At 44.7% G+C, this 13,470-nt stretch overlaps 1 protein-coding gene across 6 annotated transcripts in view; it reads right to left on the bottom strand.

Moving 5' to 3' along the window:
* Positions 1–8,760, bottom strand: part of WDR31 (WD repeat domain 31) — a 28,935-nt gene extending 20,175 nt beyond the window's left edge. Inside the window, exons 1-2 of one of the 6 annotated variants that reach the window (XM_009457116.5) lie at positions 8,485–8,760; positions 4,540–4,692 (exon numbers count right to left, since the gene is read on the bottom strand). The gene's annotated coding sequence lies outside the window, so the exon portion shown is untranslated. Of the gene's footprint in view, positions 1–4,539; positions 4,693–6,814; positions 7,453–8,484 lie in introns of those variants that run through there. The other 5 variants (XM_063787590.1, XM_009457114.5, XM_063787591.1 and 2 more) reach the window with 5 other exon arrangements.
* Positions 8,761–13,470: the final 4,710 nt, after the last annotated feature.

Raw genomic sequence — 13,470 nt, 5'->3', positions numbered from 1 at the left:
GTCCCGGAGGGAGGTGGGGGGGTCAGCCCCCCGCCCAGCCAGCCGCCCCGTCCGGGAGGGAGGTGGGGGGGTCAGCCCCCCGCCCGGCCAGCCGCCCCGTCCGGGAGAGAGGTGGGGGGGTCAGCCCCCCACCCGGCCAGCCGCCCCGTCCGGGAGGTGAGGGGCGCCTCTGCCCGGCCACCCCTACTGGGAAGTGAGGAGCCCCTCTGCCCGGCCAGCCGCCCCGTCCGGGAGGGAGGTGGGGGGGTCAGCCCCCTGCCCGGCCAGCCGCCCCATCCGGGAGGTGAGGGGCACCTCTGCCCGGCCGCCCCTACTGGGAAGTGAGGAGCCCCTCTGCCCGGCCACCACCCCGTCTGGGAGGTGTGCCCAACAGCTCATTGAGAACGGGCCAGGATGACAATGGCGGCTTTGTCGAATAGAAAGGGGGGAAAGGTGGGGAAAAGATTGAGAAATCGGATGGTTGCTGTGTCTGTGTAGAAAGAAGTAGACATGGGAGACTTTTCATTTTGTTCTGTACTAAGAAAAATTCTTCTGCCTTGGGATCCTGTTGATCTGTGACCTTACCCCCAACCCTGTGCTCTCTGAAACATGTGCTGTGTCCACTCAGGGTTAAACGGATTAAGGGCGGTGCAAGATGTGCTTTGTTAAACATGTGCTTCAAGCATGTGCTTGAAGGCAGCATGCTCATTAAGAGTCATCACCACTCCCTAATCTCAAGTACCCAGGGACACAAAAGCTGCGGAAGGCCGCAGGGTCCTCTGCCTAGGAAAACCAGAGACCTTTGTTCACTTGTTTATCTGCTGACCTTCCCTCCACTATTGTCCTATGACCCTGCCAAATCCCCCTCTGTGAGAAACACCCAAGAATGATCAATTAAAAAAAAAATAAATTAATTAAAAAAAAAAATTTGTGCACAAATGTTCACAGCAGCACTGTTCACAGCAGCCAAAAAGTGAAAACAACTCAAATATTCATCAACAGATGAGTGGAGAAACATCATGTGGTCAATCCACACAATGAAATATTACTCGGCCATTAAAAGGAATGAAGTACTCGTACATACTACAACATGGGTGAATCTTGAGAACATCATGCTAAGCAAAAGAAGCCAGACACGAAAGGCTACACAGTTCATATTCTATGTATGTGAAATATCCATAGTTGGCAAATCTATAGAGACAAAAAGCAGATTAGTGGTTGGCAAGAGCTGGAATAAGGAAGAGACTGGGGAGTGACTACTTAATAGATACAGATAGAATGTAATACAGAGTATCTTAATAGGCTAGATATAGTTTGGATATGTGTACCCTCCAAATCTCATGTTGAAATTTGATCCCCAATGTTGGAGGTAGGGCTTAGTTGGAGGTGTTTCAGTCATGTGACCAGACCCCTCATGAATACTTGGTGACATCTCCCTGGTAATTAGTGAGTTCTCACTCTATTAGTTCCCACAAGAACGAATTGTTTTAAAAAAGCCTGGCACCTCCCTCCTCACCTGGTTCCTTCCTCTCTTGCCAAGGGATGCCTGCTCTCCTTTGCCTACTGCCACGGTGGAAGCTTCCTGAGCCCTCACCAGAAACAGAAGCCTGTGTCACACATTTCATACAGCCTGCAGAACCGTGAGCCAAATAAACTGCTTTTCTTTATAAACTACTTAGCCTCAGTTATTTTTTTATAGCAACACAAACAAACAAAGAGGCAGAGTTTCCTTTTGGAGTGATGAAAATGTTCTAGAACTAGATAGTGAAGATGGTTGCACAACAATGTCTCTATATACTAAATGTCACTAATCATAAATTTTATGTTATGTGCACTCTGCCACAATAAAATAAATACTAAGAAGATGTAATCAAAAATAAAAAATAATTTACACTACTGAAGCTTCTTGAAAAAGAAAAGCCTCAGTTATTCTAAAAGGTTATAACCTTCCTTGGTTGTTGGATTTTTTTTTTTAATAATTTCACTATGGCACCTCTCAGTGTGCCAGAATCATGAAATAGATGTTCTGAGATGCTAGAAATAATGCCACTAAATGAGACAATGTAGGTAATGACCTAGACTAGCAGTTCTTAAAGTGTGATCCATGGAACATGGGGGATTCCTGAGAGCCTTTCAGGGAGTTTGGGAGGACTTCCGTTTTCCAACCACATCTCTCAGTGAGGCCCTTCGCTCCCTCCCTCCCTTCCTTCCTCTCCTTTCCTCTCCTCCTTCTTCCTTCTTCCTTCTCCTCCTTCTCCTTCTTCTTTCTTTCTTTTTCCTTCTCCTTCTCCTTTCTTTTTTTTTGAGACAGGGTCTCACTCTATCACCCAGGCTGGAGTGCAGTGGTGTGATCTCACTGTACCCTCAACCTCCTAGGCTTAGGTGATCCTCCCACTTCAGCCTCCCAGGGAGCTGGGACTACAGGCTTGCACCATCATGCCCAGCTAATTTTTCTGTGTTTTTTGTAGAGATGGGGTTTCGCCAACTCCTGGGCTCAAGCAATCCACGTGCCTTGGCCTCCCAAAGTGGGGCCTTCTTTTCTTTTAATACCTCAACATAAACAATAGCTTATAATAGACTGAATGCAGAAGCAGATATCAGAGTCCAATTGTCTCCTTTTTAAGGCAAACATTAGAAATTTGCAAAAACATAAAGCGATACCACTTCTTCTAATTAAATATTTTGGTTTTGGAAAGTATATTTATTTTTCATAAAATGATGTTTTATGTTAATATGCAATAGGTTTATTGCTATTTCAAAATTAATAAGTAAATGTCTTTAAAATTTGTTTTTTAAAATTAATTAATTTACTTATTTATTTTATTTTTTTGAGACAGAGTTTCACTCTTGTCACCCAGGCTGGAGTGCAATGGCGTGATCTCAGCCCACTGCAACCTCCGTCTCCTGGGTTCAAGCGATTCTCCTGTCTCAGCCTCCCGAGTAGCTGGGACTACAGGCATGCGCCACTACATCAGGCTTTTTTTTTTTTTTTTTTTTTTTTGTATTTTTAGTAGAGACAGGGTTTCACCATTTTTTGGCAAGGCTAGTCTCAAACCCCTGACCTCAGGTGATCCACCCACCTTGACTTCCCAAAGTGCTAGGATTACAGGCATGAGCCACCGCACCTGGCCTCATTTATTTATTTTTAAATTTAAAAAACCCTGCATGTGGCATTCAATCTCAGTTTTAATGTCAAATGATGGTAGCAGAGCAGGATTCGAACCCAATCTATAACCTACATAAACAAAACCTCTTTGGGGGTTCTTAATTTTGAGGAGTGAAAAGAAGTTCTGAGACCAAAAAGTTTGAGAGCCAGTGACTTAGAATTTAAATAATGTTAATATTGGATTATATATTAGAATTAAAAGAATAATGAAACATTTTCCAGATTTACTTGTATCATCCCCCTCAACTAACGAGGCTAGAACTGAAAAGAAAGAGAATGAATTATGCATTCAAAGGTGCTCCTCCACTCATTCAGGGAACACCTCCTAAGCACCTTATTTGTGTAGGTCCTATACCAGTTGCTGGTAAAACTGAAAAAAAGAGAAACCTGAAGATGTGACCAGCATGAACATTTGCTGGGACCGAAGGAACCTAACGAAGGACCAGTCTCAACTACTCCATGTCATGTGTCCCCTGCGACTGGCTGTGATATCAGATAGCTGAGGGAAGTATGGGGGGCAGTGGGAGCACCCAGTCCCCATTTCTTCTGAGGTTCTGCCTAAAAGTTCTAGGAAATAAGTTTCTTATGGGCATGACCAACCTAATTCTAGGAAGAACTGTCTACAGGAAGAACTGTTTACAGAAGGGAACAGCAGCTAAAACGCACCAACTTAATATTCTCATTCATACCATTAGCATTAAAAAAACGGAGTTTTCCAGAAGAATTTCAGCCTACATTTTGAGAAATTGCTAGAATTGACTTCCTGACGAGAATAGGTAACCAATACAGAAAAGCACAATGCAATGGAAACAATGTGAGTGGCATCAAGAGGCCTAGGATCTACCCCAGCCCTGCCTCATCCCATTATGTGTCCTTGAGTAGCTCCATTCCCCACTCTGGCCTCAGCCTCCCCAGCTAGAAAATTAGGACACTATACGAAATGATTTTTAGTAGACTATGTGTATAATGAGAGAAGGTCTCTCATTATTCATCTTTGTACCCCAAGTGGCTTGCACAGTACTGTACAACAAAAATACTTGTGAAGTGGCAAATCTAAGGTCCCTTCCACTTCAGATATTCCAGGATTTTCTATAAGAGGCCACAAGATGTGCTGAGAGGCAAAATTCAGGATAGTTTTCAAAAAGTTTGGGATGTGGTATTGTTTACAGATAGAGGGTGCAGGGCTTCTTATCTGCCAGCCTAACCTATTTTTCAACATTGTCATCAAACCAATGACAGATGCCATTCATAGATCTAGGTCACTGGAAATTGCAGATGCTATAAATGGATTAGCTCTGCTCAAAACTGATTGGTATAGTCAGAGAGCCATACTTCCCAAGTAAACCATATTCATGGGACATTCTAAGGAAAAGATAACTTTTAGAATTACTTACCCCCAAACCAATAGGATCTTCTTGGTTAGCTGCCCTATTCAATAATTTGTAATGTGTATCCTTTGGAAAATAGTTCAGGCAGCCACTTCTTAATCTCTGTAATTAGTGGGAAGCCACTGAAGTTAATCTCTTCTCTGTCTAAGCATGTTTGCACTGAAAAGAGATTTACAAGGTAAATAAAGACCTTGTTTATTAAAGAGATGGTTAGGTGTAGTTTTCCCTCACAAAGAAAGAAATATTTTACAAAATTCCAAGATTATCTCTCTCACATTTCCACAATTCAGGAAAGTATACTATAGTGTTAATTATATATCTATTTTTAAATATGCAAAATATATTTAAATACATTGTTAAACATTTTGATTTTGCTCATAACATAGTACTTCTATTCATCAAAAATCTTGAGTTGACTGCTTATTTCAGAGTTTACTGCTTTTGGGAAAAAGGCAATTTCTCCTGTTCTAAATAATTCTCCTAGAATTTGAGATGAGAGAGCTTTTCAAAATCACCATATATAAACCATTTATTTATTTCAAGATCTGCGGAGTAAGGGTAGAAATATTATTTGCTCAAAATTATAACTAAGACCATTTATTGAAAGATCTGCAGAATAAGGATAGAAATATTATTTGCTCAAAATTATAACTAAGTAAATCTCTTGACTTCTAGTCCAGAATTTCCATTATAAATGTCTACAAAGAATAAACAGCTTTATTGCATTTTAATAACTCAATTTTAAGAATTCAATTAAATTCTAAATATTGATTGACAGTGCAGCTTATTCTGAGAATTAAGGGCAGCACAGAATAGTCAGAACAACATTTCATTAAATGCATTAGTGTCTGCATTAGATAGGACTAGTTGTGAATTATAGCTCAACTGTGGCCTTGGGCAAGTTGCTGAACCTCTCTAAGTCTCACTTTCCTATGTGTAAAATAGGATAATAACTCTATCATTGACTTCTGTGAAGATTAAAAATAGCACTTAAAAGGTACCAGGAACTGCTCTATGTTTTATATTTATTAACTCATTTTATCTATTCCACAAGCCTCTGAGATACTGTTACTACAGGTTGAGCATCTAATCCAAAAATCCAAAATCCAAAATGATCCAAAATCTAAAACTTTTTGAGCACTGACATGACATTCGAAGGAAATATTCATTGGAGCATTTTGGATTTTTTTTTTTTTTTTTTTTAGACAGAATCTTACTATATTGCCCAGAGTGGAGTGCAGTGGCGCAACCTGGGCTCACTGCAACCTCCACCTCCCAGGTTCAAGCAATTCTCCTGCCTCAGCCTCCTGAGTAGCTGCGATTACAGGTGTGTGCCACCATGCCCAGCTAAGTTTTGTATTTTTAGTAGAGACGGGGTTTCACCATGTTGGCCAGGCTGGTCTCAAACTCCTGACTTCAAGTGATCTGTCCACCTAGGCTTCCCAAAGTGCTAGGATTACAGGCATGAGCCACCGTGCCCAGCCACATTGGAGCATTTTGGATTTCAGGTTTTCCATTAGGGATGCTCAACCCTTAAGTATATAATGCAAATATTCTAAAATCTGAAATTTGAAACACTTCTGGTCCCAAACATTTCAGATAAGGGATACTCAACCTGTATGGCCATTTTGCAGATGTGAAAAGTGAGGCACAGAGATATCAAATAGTTTGCTCAAGTTTATACTGCAAATAAGTGGCAGAGCTGAAACTTGAATCCAGGCAGTCCAACTCCAGAGGCCCTGTTCTTGACCAGCATATTATACTGCATCTCTACAAAAGCTGGTGCATATAAAGCTTTTGGTTCAATCTGGCAAGTTGTTAACAATAAATTATGGTTACTAGCATGATTGCAAGATTAACAGTGATCATCCTGGAAGCAGCATTTTCACCCTTGTTAATACTGTTCATAATGCACAAATATTAATGCACAAATATACACAGAGAACACATACAAACGGATATATGAATCTAGAGGATATTAAAGCTGAAGCAAATTATGGCCTCTGATCAGAGTGATTGGACCCAATAAAGCCAAGAATTCATTATGTTACACAGCAAGGCAATTAAAAAGTCTCAAGAACAAAGTATATGAATTTGGGTTATATCTACGTTGTTGTAATTTATCATGAGTAGACTAAGAAATAAAAGTACTACTAAGTTATCTTCCACTATTTTTATTAGGAACATGTAATATACTTGAGAGGAGGTATAATTTCTGGTTCATTTTTGTATCTATGATTTGACCTTAGCCTAGGAGAATGAATGCAAGGCAAATAAATACCTGTTGAATGAGTGAATGGAATACTAAGATGAAGAGTCGGCTTGGTGGTACGCTATTTTTTTTGTTTTTTTTTTTTTTTTTCTGAGATGGAGTTTCTCTCTTGTTGCCCAGGCTGGAGTGCAATGGCACCATCTCAGCTCACCACAACCTCCACCTCCCAGGTTCAAGCAATTCTCCAGCCTCAGCTTCCTGAGTAGCTGGGATTACAGGCGCCTGCCACCACGCCCAGCTAATTTTGTGTTTTTAGTAGAGACAGGATTTCTCCATATTAGTCAGGCTGGTCTCAAACTCCCGATCTCAGTTGATCCGCCCGGCTTGGCCTCCCAAAATGCTGGGATTACAGGTGTGAGCCACCGTGCCCGGCCCAGTGGTACACTTTTTAGGGACCCAACAACATAAGCGCCCTTTTAACCTGCCCAAGAACATATCCCTTAGAGAGCAGTCACCCTGTTTCATCCCAGGCTCCAGACCCAGAAAGGCTGGAGAGGACATGGGAAAATCTACAGATTCAGTTATGGCTCTGGATGTCCCTGTTGGTTCCAGTTGGAACCAGGTCTCAGTCTGAATCCCATCACTTCTTTCTATTCCAATCTGCTTTCCAAAGGCCTTGGGATATCCAGTAGTCACTCTAAACCACCCTAAACAGAAAGCAGAGAATTCTCTTTTAACTCTCCAGTGCAATATTCCTTGATATACACCAGTACCTATCCAACTGTTCTATTCCATGAACAAACTGGGACTCAGAGGGCTGTGACTTGCTGAAGGTCACAGGGGCAGAGCCGGGTGGACTGGACCTTATTTCCCTGGTCCCGTTAATGCAAATGCTGATATCTTATCTCCCTCCGTCTCCCCAAATCTCCCTCTGCACACTTCTGTCTTACACTCTGGGAGACCAAGGCATCTTTAGTCGCCAAAACAATGCTCAAAGAAAGAAAAGTATGAGTAGAAACACCTGGAAGCTGGTCTGGTTCGACCCTCTAATGGTACAGATAGGGGAAACCGAGGCCCAGGGAATAAGAGGGTCTTGCCTAGAGTCACACAGGGAGCCAGTTCTAGGCCACCACTCTCACGGTTGCCTCAAATTTTGGGGACGACTTGTGTGCAGTTTTTCCTTTCTGTCGCTTCAGATGGCAAATGCTCCTCTCCCTGCCCATTATATGAACAACTAAAGCTTAATTTGTTTTTGTTTTTGTTTTCAAGAGACGGAGTCTCGAGTCTCGCTCTGTCACCCAGGCTGGAGTGCAGTGGCGCGATCTCGGCTCACTGCAACCTCCGCCTACCGGGTTCTAGCAGTTCTCCTGCTTCAGCTTCCCAAGTAGCTGGGACTACAGGCGCACGGCACCACTCCCGGCTAATTTTTTGTATTTTAGTAGAGACAGGGTTTCACTGTGTTGCCCAGGATGGTCTCGAACTCCTGAGCTCAGGCAATCCACCCGCCTCGGCCTCCCACAGTGCTAGGATTCCAGGCGTGAGCCACCGCGCCCGGCCTAAAGCTTATTTTTTATGTGTATGTGGAAAGCGGGGAGAAGAGTCCCCGAAGATGGGAACCTAGCGCCACCCAGCCCAAGGTTGGCCCTCATAACCGCTCTCCGCTTCGACCAAAGGGCGAGGGTTGCCCGCTCCTAGTCTGCCGCTACGCCCCTTTCTCCCACCTCAGGCTCAGTACCCACCGGTGGGCTGCGGGGCTGGAGCTGGGGCCGGCGGGAACGCGGAGCCTGGGGGTGTGAGCAGCCTCCGAGCCCTCCCGCGCCTCCGCCCCTAGCAGCAGGCGCACGTTGCTAGGGCGGGAGTGCTGGAGAAAAGCCTCCGGGCACCCTCGCAGGCCGCCGAACCGCAGTTCCGTTCGCCTAAAGCTGGGACGGGAACTGAGCGCCCGGCGCTACTCTCTTCGTGATCAGGTCCAGAGGAGAGGACGCTTGTGCCCAGGACTCCGCTGCCAGAAGAATCTAGACAATCCAAGGAAAACGGGTACCTTTGTAATAGCTATGGAGAAAGCACTTAATAAAGGTCATCTTTTAAATTATTGGTCGCTCAGATATACGTGTTGCCGTATTTCTTTGGAGTTTCCCTGATTTCGACTAGAAATTCCTCCTTTGGACACTCCCCCAGCTCCCCACTCCTCTATTCCTTTCGGTTTTTTTTTTTCATTGAACCATTACAGCCTAGTACCATAGCAAGAAGAGACCCCTCAGTACCTTCTTGAGATCCAAATGGGAAGACAGTTGTAGAAACACAGTTTTTACAGCTGCGGTCGCATTGCTACCAGACTAGAGTCTATTCATCTCCGTATTCCTGGTGCACAGTATGGGGCTTGGTATATAGTAGGGGCTTGTTGAATGTTTGTTGAATGAATGAATGGCAGGGATCCTAGCCAACATTTATTTATTTATTTTTAAGACGGAGTCTTGCTCTGTCGTCCAGGCTGAAGTGCAGTCGCGCGATCTCGGCTCACTGCAACCTCTGCCTCCCAGGTTCAAGCGATTCTCCTGCCTCAGCCTCCCAAGCAGCTGGGACTACAAGTGCGCGCCTCCATGCCTGGCTAATTCTTGTATTTTTAGTAGAGATGGGGTTTCATCATGTTGGCCAGGCTGGTCTCGAACTCCTGACCTCAGGTGATCCACCTGCCACAGCCTCCAAAAGTGCTGGGATTACAGGCATGAGCCTCCGCGCCCGGCCCCAACATTTATTTTGAACCCTAGTAGGTGCCTCTGCAGTGTTGATCTGGCAAAACAGCGTTCAACGAAGATTTGTGGAGTTTCTGAAAATTGCGTGCCTTTGAGGGGGTGGGAATGGTGAGAGAAGTTTGCCTCCACATACTGGCTATTGGGTCTGTTTTCCAATCCAGGGAAGGGATCCCCTCCATGGCATCCCTGATGAGGTATCTGTAGCCCTAGTTGATGCTCGCTCTGTAATGATGGACTCATTACTTTCTAAGCTAGTGACCTATTGTTGGGAGATTTCCTTCTGGCAGGAGAAAGTATCTACCCGTATGCCACTTGAAACTCTGATCTTCGTTCAGAGCCAATGGCTCTCCTTACAGACTAATCCCTTTCCCCCACAACAGCCTGGCAAGCCACAACCAGGATAGACTTACAGCTTTGTCCTGGGACACTGGGCTAGGCTCAGTGCAGCTACAGAGGTGAGTTACTAGATCTCTGCACCCAAGATGTTCCTGCTCTGGGGATGTTTTTCCCTCTGAGAGAGAGGCTTTAGGCTTCAGGCACGAAAGACTCCCAAACTGGTACCTGTAGCCAGGCCTCTCCCTGAGCTGGACCTGTATATCCACCTGCCACCCGCTCATCTGCAACTGGCAGTTTAAAAGACACCTCATTCTTGACATGACTCATACTGGAAACATCATCTTCCCCTCAAACCTGTTCCCCATCTTTTCCCTGTAAGTGCTGGGCACTACCATTCACCAATCACCCAAGCCAAGGTTCTAGGAGTCATTTGTAACTTTACCCTTGCTTCCTCGTTCAAGAACAATCCCTGAGACTTCTCAATTCTGCCTCCCAAACATTATAAAAATAAAAATCTTCTCTCTACCTACCACCTGGATTCAGGCCAACATCAGGGTGTGATAGATTAAAAATGACCACAACTTCTTTGTAGCTCTTCCCATCAAGGCTGGCTTTGTAACTTGTTTTGACCAATAGAATGCAGCAGGAGTGACATCGTGGGACTTCTGAGTTTAAGCTTCAAAAGGCCTTGCAGTTTCTGCTCCCATCCTCTTGGCACACTGCCAGCATGGGAAGAGGACCAGGCTAGTCTGTTTCAGAGACATGGCCCATCCAATAGCTAGCACCAAATGCCAGCCATGTGAGTGACTGTTGCCCATGCTGGAGTGCAGTGGGGCGATCTCGGCTCACTGCAACCTCCGCCTCCTTGGTTCAAGTGATTCTCCTGCCTCAGCCTCCTAAGTAGCTGGGATTACAGGTGCGTGCCCCCACGTCCCGGCTGATTCTTGTATTTTTAGTAGAGACGGGGTTTCACCATGTTGGTCAGGCTGGTCTTGAACTCCTGACCTCATGATCCGCCCGCCTCAGCCTCCCAAAGTGCTGGGATTACAGGTGTGAGCCACTGCGCCCGCCTCAGTGTTATAATCTTATGGGACCACCAGGTACATGCAGTCCATCATTGATCAAAATGTTATTATGCAGCATATGACTTTATCCTCAGCTTAGAGGCCATCTCCCTTTCTGCCCCCAAGTCTTCCCTAACCATTCCTCCCCTTCTCCAGGCTGGGTTAACTATTCTTCTTCTGTGCTTCCAAAGCCCCCACACTATACACCACATAGTATAACTTTTCATTTACTTCTCTCTCTCACTCAACTGCAAGCAACAGAGGCAGTGACTGAGTCTCATTTACACTTGTATTGTTGGTGTCTAACCCAGGGTCTGGCACAGCACTGCAACAGAACTTTCAACAATTATGGAAATGTTCTATACCTGCATTGTCTAATACGTCAGCCACTAGCCCTACTAGCTATTGAGCACTTGAAATGTAGCTAGTGCAACTGAAGAACTGAATTTTACATGTTATTTATTTTAATTAATTTAAATTTAAATAGCCACATGGGCCTAGTGGCTATGGTATTGAACAGTGTAGGGCTAGCACAGAGTAGATGGCCATTGAATATTTTTGAACAAAGATTACAAGGGAAAGACAGTCATGACAGACCGTTAGGACATGATAGAAGGCTATGGGTATAAGCAACATAATTTCATATCGACCTCTCCTGGCTCCTCACTTCACATCCCCTCAACTTTACACTACCAGTGCCTTTGTCTTAGTCCATTTTGTGCTGCTGTAACAGAATACTACAGACTGGGTAATTTATTATGAACAGAAATGTATTTGGCTCATGGTTCTGGAGACTGGGAAGTCCAAGATCGAGAGGCTGCATCTGGTGAGAGCCTTCTTGCTGCATTATGACATGGTGGAAGACATCACATGGTGAGAATGCAGGAGTAGTGAGGGAAGGGGACAAACCTATCCTTCTATCACGAACCCACTCCCACAATAACATCATTAATCCGTGTACGAGATCAGAGCCCTCATGATCTAATCACCTCTTAAAGGTCCCATCTCTCAACACTGTTACAAGGGGAATTCAGTTTCCAGCACATGAACTTTGGGGGACATGTTCAAACCACAGCAGCCTGTGGCTCTGCCTTATTTAAATATAATCCTAGTTTTTGGCTCTTTATGGCCTGAGTTGGTTGTTCTCTCCTGGACTTGCCCAGACTGATAACACCCCTCCTATGACGTGGGCTGGTCTGAAGAGCCCTCTGGAGAAGAGAGCTGTTCTCATCTAGTTTAGTCTGGCCTGAGCAGAGAGCACTCTGTCATTGGGAGGCTTGGACTTCATCATAGAGGACCCATGTGATCTGAATTTGTCTGCATGGCAGGCTGCCAAATCCCTCTTAAAAGTGACGGTTAAAGCTGGCTGTACTGTGAAAACACCCCAGGAGGAAAAGAAGCCACAGTGTTGGTAGTCTTATTGCTATTCCTGGAAACCATGCAAACCCCAGTCAGATGACTTCCAGCCCTGGCACCAGAGATATTGGATCAGTGTCTGAGAAGGAAGGAGGAATGGACACAGGCCCAGGCAGAAGGGGGCTGGGCTGGGCCAGGCCAGGGCCCCACCAGGCAGGCAGAAAATGCTGGGCCTGACACCGAGGAGCAGGCTTGAGGGAAAGTAAAGGCTAGGGAAGAATAGTCCTTTCCAAAAGACTTTCCAAAATGTTCATTAAAATAAAAAAGTTTAGGCCAGGCCTGGTGGCTCACACCTGTAATCTCAACAATTTGGGAGGTTAAGGTGGGAGGATCACTTGAGGCCAGGAATTTGAGACTGGTCTGGGCAACATAAAAAGACTCAGGTCTCTACAGAAGGTTTTTTTGTTTTATTTTTATTTTTTATTTTTTTTGAGACGGAGTCTCGCTCTATCGCCCAGGCTGGAGTGCAGTGGTGCAATCTCGTCTCACTGCAAGCTCCGCCTCCTGGGTTGACGCCATTCTCCTGCCTCAGCCTCCCGAGCTGGGACTACAGGCATCTGCCACCACACCCAGCTAATTTCTTTCTTTTTTTGTATTTTTAGTAGAGATGGAGTTTCACTGTGTTAGCCAGGGTGGTCTCGATCTCCTGACCTTGCGATCCACCCGCCTCAACCTCCCAAAGTGCTGGGATTACAGGTGTGAGCCACCACACCTGGACCAGAAGTTATTTTTTTTTAAGTTTTTTTAAAAAGATCCAAACCAAATGTTATAAATGAGCAAGTGAAAGGGCAGGTTAGAGAGCAGGTTGTACACATAATCCCAATTTTGTGAAATAAATATGTTCCAGCTTGTATCATATAGTGGGAGCTAATGAATGCTTTAACCTATGTGTGAGGACCTGTAAGTATATTTGTAGCAGTTTTTCACACATTGTAAATCGTGTGAGGTTCTTTGAAGATTGGGGAGCAGAGTTCATGGTACAGAAAGACATCTTGCACTTGTTAGTCCTCTGTCTGGAAATCTCCTTCCCAGATGTTTTCATGCCTTGCTTTTTCCAGTGCCACTTACCTGAGAGGACTTCTATGCCATCCTTTCTACACCAGCACCTCCATCATGCTCTTTTTCTTGTAATACTTGAATCTTTTTCATAGCCCTT

The sequence above is a fragment of the Pan troglodytes genome, chromosome 11 (assembly GCF_028858775.2).
Source record: "Pan troglodytes isolate AG18354 chromosome 11, NHGRI_mPanTro3-v2.0_pri, whole genome shotgun sequence".
NCBI lineage: Eukaryota > Metazoa > Chordata > Mammalia > Primates > Hominidae > Pan > Pan troglodytes.
Note: the sequence above shows the minus strand (reverse complement) of the source record. Positions and strands in the feature narration are given on the sequence as shown.